Source organism: Phyllostomus discolor, chromosome 15 (genome assembly GCF_004126475.2).
Source record: "Phyllostomus discolor isolate MPI-MPIP mPhyDis1 chromosome 15, mPhyDis1.pri.v3, whole genome shotgun sequence".
NCBI lineage: Eukaryota > Metazoa > Chordata > Mammalia > Chiroptera > Phyllostomidae > Phyllostomus > Phyllostomus discolor.
Window position 1 is genome coordinate 1078100 of NC_040917.2, and position 8188 is coordinate 1086287.

The 8188-nt window shown below is 42.1% G+C and overlaps 1 long non-coding RNA gene across 1 annotated transcript in view; it reads right to left on the reverse strand.

The window, feature by feature from the left end:
• Positions 1-2049: 2049 nt before the first annotated feature.
• Positions 2050-8188, reverse strand: part of LOC118498343 — a 10491-nt gene continuing 4352 nt past the window's right edge. The window contains exon 3 of the long non-coding RNA XR_004900840.1: positions 2050-2189. This is a non-coding gene — a long non-coding RNA (uncharacterized LOC118498343). The remainder of the gene's footprint in view (positions 2190-8188) is intronic.

The window sequence follows — 8188 nt, forward strand, 5'->3', positions numbered from 1 at the left end:
AAATTAGATTTGTTGTCCAACTGCATGTGCAGGCACTCAAGGTCTGGGGTGGTGAAAGGTGATTATAAGAGACTGAGGGATCAGTGCAGTGTTGGCCATGGTGGAGCCCTGTGCTTACAAGAGAGAATGACTGACAGAGGTACCTGGAGGAGACAGTTGTTGCTGGACAACATCAGACCTGGTCGTGGATGCTATACATTCACAGGAGCCTGTGGTGTTTGCTTCCATGGTGGATCAGTCCATCCTTCAGGGCACTGCTAGGATCAGGGAATGGTCTGCCTGCACACAGTGAAGCTTCCTACCTGGGAGTGGGAGAGACGGGCAGAGCGCCCAGCCACTATTAATTTAAGATGGCTGTGTGAATGCCAGGAAACGCCCCTGTGTAGTCTCTTACACTGGTCATTCCCACACTGAGTAAATAATCACTGAAATCACATACTTCAATGTCTATGTTATCATCATAAGCATCATCATCACAGTCATATCATCATCATCATCCCCATAGCTCTAACCATCATCATCCTCACCATAACCATCAGCATCAGCATCATACCAGCATTACAACAACCATCATCAACACCATCCTCACCCACATCATCCTCAACACATAACCATCCTCATCATCACCATATCATCATTAGTATCATTTCCTTACTTGTAATCATTCTTATTATTTTCTGTAGACATGGTGGTTGTCCAAACACCATGACCCTTTATCTGAAAACAAAGCTGGTGCCTCCTCTTAGATGGCATTGTGAGATGTAAATCACTAGGGTCCCACCTCTAACTTTACACAAGGTCTTCCAAAAAGCAGATGGTATTGAATAGGGAACATATTTCATCTAAGATGTAGGACCAACACCCCCATCCAATTCCATTATCATCACCACCTCCACAGCCACCCCACCACACTCTTTATCATTCGATTAACTGTAACTGTTCTTCTCATGTTCTATAAAACTGATGGTTGTCCCACATAATAACAGTTTATCTTTTCTGTGGCTCATGTTCATAGTTGCTAAGATGCATAGGTTTTCAGATGTTTTTATTTTGTGTTTGACTGCTGACAAATAAAGGCTCCTGCCATCCTCTTCTCCATCTACCCCACACGGGAAAACAGAGAAAAAAGTCTGGGTCTCCTCTTCAGATGTCCCTGGAGGGCCTAAACCACAAAGACCCTGTAAGCAGATTTACCTCTTCCCTACCACATTGACAAATTAAAGGCCTGAGCCAGTCTCCTTTCCTGCTTCTATCAGAGAACTTCTGACATACTGAGGGATCTTTCCCATTCTTCCCAGGGATTTAAACTACATGCTGCTTAAATGCTCTAGGTCCACTCCATGTGGTTTATCATAAGCCTGGACATCCACACCAACCTGTTATGGGTCCTTGTGCTTCTGTGTGATTTCACCTACTTTTGGCACTGGGAGCACAATGCTGAGTCTGTGGTCATCACCACTGATGATTTTTTCTCCTCTGGCATTAAACTCACATACCTCTGGTAACACTTGTCCTGCATACTGGATGGCTTGGACACTGTGCTATGTGTGGCTGGGTCTGCACTTAAGTGCAGCAAAGTCTCTGCTGAAATTCTGCTGGGGTGAGTCTGAAGTTTGATGATTTATTTGAATTGGGCATAAGAGTGTCTGAAAGAGATTCTGTATTTTAGCCATGAAAGAGTGTTGTCTTTCCTTGCAAGAGATTTTCTAACTCAGAGACTACAGCAGTAAGCAAAGATTGGGAATCCAGAGAGGTTCCCTGAGACAAACTACAGGAAGAGGAAATCAGCCCTAACTTGCAACTGTACCTGCTCCTGGGATTGTCCTTGTGTTCAGGGACCTGGAGAACCTCCATGTGGTTGCAGCCCTTCCTGCAGCCATGTTTGTGTCTGGGTGTCTTCTAATTTCCTGTTACTGTGTCTGCTATACAGTAATATACTCGCCATGTCCTAGCCTCCCAGGCTGCTCATATTCAGGTACAGTGTGTTCTTGCCATCGTCTCTGGAAGTGGTGAATCGGTCCTTCACAGAGTTGGCACAGTGTGTGTTTTACTTCCATCAGGATTTATGCTACAAACCCACTCCAGCCCCTTCTCTAGAGCCTGTTGGACCAAGTTCATCAAGTAGCTACTGAAGTTGAATTCAGAGGCCACACAGGAGAGCCTCAGAGACCCCCCAGGCTTCATCAAGTCTCCCCCAGACTCTTCCAGCTAAACCTCACACTGGATGCCTGCAAACACAAAGTAATCCTTGTCAGGAAACTGTTGAATTCCCACCATTTATCTCAGTCATACCAACTCACATTCTCAGCATCTCCAGGTCTCCATAAATTACCTCTTAAAATAGCAACAAGGACAACCCAGCTGAGCCAACACTCCATGGCACTGGGTGCTGAGCAGGGACTGGGGACACCTGGAAATCCTGGGCTTGTCTCCTGTCCCAGAGCTGCAGGGTTGGGGCTGGGATGCTTTTCATGAGCAGAACAGCCCTATCTGCATGTCAACCTGCTATACAGGGAGTTCTGCATTTAGACACTGACCTGAACAACATGGACCCAGAGTGCCTCTTATCAAGGGAGCGTGTATGTTAGAAAGTAAGTAAAAACAAAGTAAGAATTGCTTTAATCCCTGTTCAATTTGGTTCAGTTGGTTTGAGCTTCATCCTATACCCAGAAGTTTGTTGGGTCAACTCTCTGTCCAGGCAGCTAAGATCACAAGTCTGGGCATGAACATAAGTCAAGCAATCAATATTACTCTCCTCACCTAACTTTTACTTTGTCTGAAAGAGGTAAAAATACATCCCCATGTCATAAGAAACATATATTACACTTGGTTCTGTGTCTGATCCAGGGACCCAACTGCTTCAGTTGATTTACACATGACTTTGGAGAGAAAATAGTCATAAACTGAGAAGGATTTAAAATGAGAGATGCCATTGAATGTCCCCAGTAATGAACAAAATAACAGGAATCAAACCTCATGATTAGAGGAAACATTAAAGTTCAGGAGGTTCATGTTCAAGTGATAGGAAGTTCCATCTGACCCTTTCTCCTCTACAAAGTGATAGGAGCATGAACTAAGATCAGAGTGTGTCCCTAGAGCATGTGGGCCCAGTGCTGGAGGAGGTGGAGTGTCGGCATGGATCACTGGGAGACAGAAGTGTGAACTTTACAGGGAAGCAGAATGTGATCTTATGTTCCTCCAGTGGGTTTTGATGCTTAATGTGCAGCAGCTTCACTCCCTCACTTTTGCTTTTCTGCTCCAGGCTCTCTGTTAAAATAAGGTTCAAACATTAGGAAAACAGAAGAAACTCAGCCATGAGTAGATCTGCTTAGTTGAAGATATAGGTAGAGATTGTCAAGTAAGTATGTAAAAATTATAGATAATTATGGGAACCCTTGAGACCAATCACTAGTACAAAATGAGATAAAATAAGTAACATTATATTGATACGATAAGCATCATTTTTCTTCATCCATTGATTACAGAGTGAATAAATCATTTAATTAACCTCCCTTTCCTGGAGCTGGTGGACATAACTTTCTATAAACCTGATCAGTTGTGGTGGTTCAGCCTTATTTTCACCATCAGAATGGGTGGCTCTGAGAACATGTGATGTACTTCTAATCAGGAATGCAAGAAGCAGGTTCATCCCAGGTTCATCACAGGTAAGTTTCAGAAGCGTTTTCTCCTCTCACATTCCTTCATATTATGTCTGTACATGAACCTCAGTCACATTGTTACATCATCCACAAGAGATGGATGTCACCTGGGCATGGAGTACCATGGTGCCTTGATCAGTGTGCAGAACTGGGAAGTGATCTCCCCAGGTGCATGGATGGTGGGATTAAGCAAGGCTGGCACCAGCACTTCCAGGGCTCTTGTTCTTTATGTGGTCATTCCCACCCTCATGTAGCAGGTCAAGTTGTGTTATGTTACTTTCTTTAGAAATAGCATCACATAATCATCTAGTTATTAATGCGTTGGGCTGGTCAAATAGTTCATCTGGTTTTCCAGTACGAGGGCTCCGGTATCTTTCAGTTGCCTTTAATGTCACTTGAAACAATGTTGTTAGAATGTATCATGACAGGTCTCATAATCACCATGCATTTAAAATTTATCAACGTTTGTGAATTTTGTGTAGTCATTTTTTTTTTATGTTGAAGATAGAAGAAAGTACAGATTTTATCAAATAGTTTATTTCAAAAAAGATATAAATGCAACAGAGTCACAAAGATATGTTTCTGCACCGTATGAAACTCATATGCAGTGTATTTCTTCATTGGTGTAACTGATGAAATGTGTCAAATGTCATTTGTCAAGTTCTGTAGTGGAAATTTCTCACTGAAAGTAGGTCCACAGTTAGGTAGACCAGTTGATGTGGACAGCGATTGAATCAACACAGCAATTGAGAACAATCAACATTATACCACAGAGGAGACAGCCAAAATACTAAAAATATCCAAATAGATAAAGTTATTGATGTGTCTTTGTAATCTATTTTTATTGATTATGTTACTACAGTTTTCCCAATTCCCACTCTTTATCCTCTCTCAGCCCTGACACCCCAACCCTCCAGCATCTCCCCTTCGCTCACGTCTATGGGTTGTACACATAAGTTCTTTGAGTCCTCTGTTCCCTCTACCATTTTTACCATTCTCTCACCGTCTATTTTATGCCTACTAGTTATGATTCTTCTTCCCTGTACCTTTTACCCACCATTCCTCCCTTCCTCCTCCCCACTGAAATTCCTCCATGTGGTGTCCGTTTCTCTGATTCTGTTCCTGTTCTGGGTGTTTGATTAGTTTTTGTTTTTCATGTTTTTCTTTTCTTTTAGGTTCATTTGCTGATAATTATGAGTTTTTTTGTCATTTTAATGTTAATATCTTGATCTTCTTTTTCTTAGATAAGCCCCTTTATCATTTCATATAATTATGGCTTGGTGATGATGAACTCCTTTAACTGTCTGCCTTTCCATTCTAAATGATAGCTTTGCTGGATAGAGTAATCTTGGATGTAGGTCCTTGCCTTTCATGACTTCAAATACATCCTTCCAGACCCTTTTTCCTGCAAGGTTTCTTTTGGGGGAAAACAAAACAAAACAAAACAAAACAAAAAACAGCTGACAGTCTTATAGGAACTCCTTTATCGATAACTTTCTCCTTGCCTCTTGCTTCTTTTAGAATTTCCTCTTTATCTTTAATCTTGGGTAACCTAACGATGATGTGCCTTGGTGTGTTCTTTTTTGGGACCAATTTCTTTGGGACTCTCTGGGCTTCCTGGACTCCCTGGAAGACTATTCCCTTTGCCGGATTGGGGGAGTTTTCCTTCATTATTCAAATACATTTTCAATTCCTTGCTCCTGTTCTACTCCTTCTGGCGCCCCTATAATTTGGATATTGGAATGTTTCAGGTTATCCCATAGGTTTGTAAGACTCTTTTCACTTTTTTGAATTCTTGTTTCTTCATTTTGTTCTGGTTGGATTGTGTTTCCTTTTGTTCCAAAGTATTACTTTGAGTCCTGGTTTCCTTCCTTCCACTCTTGGTTCACTGAATATTTTGCTTGGCTCCCTGAATATTTCTTTTGGTTATTTTACACTTTTTTATTCATTTTTTGAGCAAGATGCTCAATCAGATCTGTCAGCATTTTGATTACCAGGGCTTTAAATATTTCATCATGTAAGTTTGGTATCACCTCATCACTTAGTTCTCTTTCTGAGGTTTTGCTCTGTCTTTTATTTGGGCCATCTTTTTTTTTTTGTCTTGGCACACCTGTTAAGTTGTGAGGGGACAAGGCCTTAGGTATTCACCTAGGCAGGGCAACCCTCTTTGCTGTGCTGAGGTACTTCCTATGGGGGAGGGACAAGAGAGTGAACAATGTGGCTCACCTGCTATCTCCAGCCACTTTCCAAGGGACTCTCCTGTGGGACTGGGAGTGTCTCCCACTGTGGCAACCACCATAGTCCACTGTCAACTCTGAGTCTCAGTTTCTCCTTATGTCAGCCCTGTCTGCACAGCCTGAAGCTTCACAGAGGTTTCTCTCAGCCAGCTGGCCGACGTGACCCACTGCCTTACTGGTCTCATTGTTCTGGCTGATGCTTTCCTTTAATTCCTTGGTTGTTGGAGTTCCATGTCATTTGATTTTCTGGTGCTTCTGTTTGTTTATTGGTTTTAGATTGGTTTTTATCCTACTTTTGCTTGTGGAAGGAAGTGAAGATTTTCTACCCATGACTCCATCTTGGCCTGAACTCTGATGTGTCCTTTATTTTACAGAAAATGTTTCTTTAATTTTACAGCAAAAAAAAAAAAAAAAAAAAAAAAAAAAAAAAAAACCTGAATGGAATTTTTGACCAAACCAACGATTTGAATATAAACCCATCTTCTTTACTTTGGCATGCATAGATAGATAGATAGATAGATAGATAGATAGATAGATAAAAAATAAATCTTACCATTTGTGATAAAGTGGGTACAGCTAGATGGTGTTATACTCAGTGAAGTAAGTTAGACAGAAAAACTCAAATACTATATAATATCACATATATGTGGAACATAAAAAACAAGATAAACATGCAAATTTATAAACAGAATCCTAGAATCAGAGAAAAGACTGGTGATTTCCAAGTGAGTGGGGGTTTGGGAGCCTGGGTGAAAAAGGCAAAAGGATTAAGAAATACCAATTGACACTTGGAGATTAAATACTGGGGTGTAAAGTGTACACAGCCAATAAAGTCAATAATATCTTAACAAATCTCTGTGATGCCAGGTGAGAACTGGATATATTGGGCCATCAGATCACAAATTGTGTAAATGGCTGATAACTCTGCTGTAGGCAAGAAGATCAACTAAATTAATATATAGAACCCTGCCTGGAGTGGCTCACTAGATTGAGTGGTGGCCTGCACACCAAAGGGGCACTGGTTCATTTCCCAGTCAGGGCACAAGTCTGGGTTGCAGGCCAGGTCTCCAGTAGGAAGTGTGTGAGGGGCAACTAGTCATTGATGTCTCTCTCCGTTTTTTCCCCTTCCTTCCTCCTCTCTAAAAATAAATTAAATCTTTAAAAATAAAATAATATAATATATAGAAAGTGAGCTGCAATTTAAAAAGAAAAATAAAATTTTCTCAAATCCCAGAGAGGCTACAGCAAGGGTGTGGGGCACAGTGTGACAGGCAAGAGGCATGGCTGAATTCCAGGACAGTGCTCACATGTTTCACATTTAGTGTAAAAGTTCTGACCATCCCATAGCTTTGTTAGAAACTCCCAGTGAGAACTTTGGCCTAGTATTATTCCCTGATGGTTTCTACCTCAGGAACACACTGGGGACTGCTAATCAGGACTTAGTATAATAATCTGATTTGCTGAGGGTCTTTTCCTTTTCCTCCCAGAGATTTCAACTCTGTGCAAAATACACATTTCATATCCCTTTGGAAAGTGTGGTGCCTGTCACCAGCCTGGACATCCACACGTGACTGTGTGGGTTCCTCTGCCTCTGTGTGGTGTCACCTACACTTGGTGCTGTGATCATGATGCCTGTGACCTCATAAGTTGGTTCCATACACTTCTGGTGCCCAATGTCCAGCAACTGCATATCTTGTTGCTGGTCAGATTGGACAGTAAGCTATTTGGGGCCAGGCTGACTGTTGGGTCCAACAGAGCCTCTTGTTAGAGTCAGATAGCATGGGTCAGAGGTTTGATGGTTCATTGAAATTTGGCACATGAGTGTGTGAAAGAGACTCTGCCTTTTATCCATGGGAGAATATCTTCTTCCTTTCCAACAGACTTGTCTAACTCAGAGCTTTCAGAGATGCACAGACTCAGGAATACAGAGTTTCCTGAGAGAAATTGTCACCAGAAGAGGAAACCAGGAAAGAAATCTCAAAACATCTGACTGCACCCGCTCCTTTGATGGCCCTTGTGTTCAGGGACCCTGAGCGCCCCCCAGTGGTCAGAGCCTGGGTTGTGTCCAAGAGGCCACATCTGGTAACAGGAGCACCTGGTCCTGTGCCCTCTACACTGTTCTCCACTGAAACCCTGACACTAATCTAGGGGAGGAGTGCGGCATGCCCAGTGTGTTTGTAGTTCACTGTTTCTGTAATGAGAACATGAGTGGGTGTCTGCACGTACAGGGTGTTATTGACCCTCTAGGGCTGTATACACATGAGGACTCAGAGTCTTCAGTACAATAGAGAA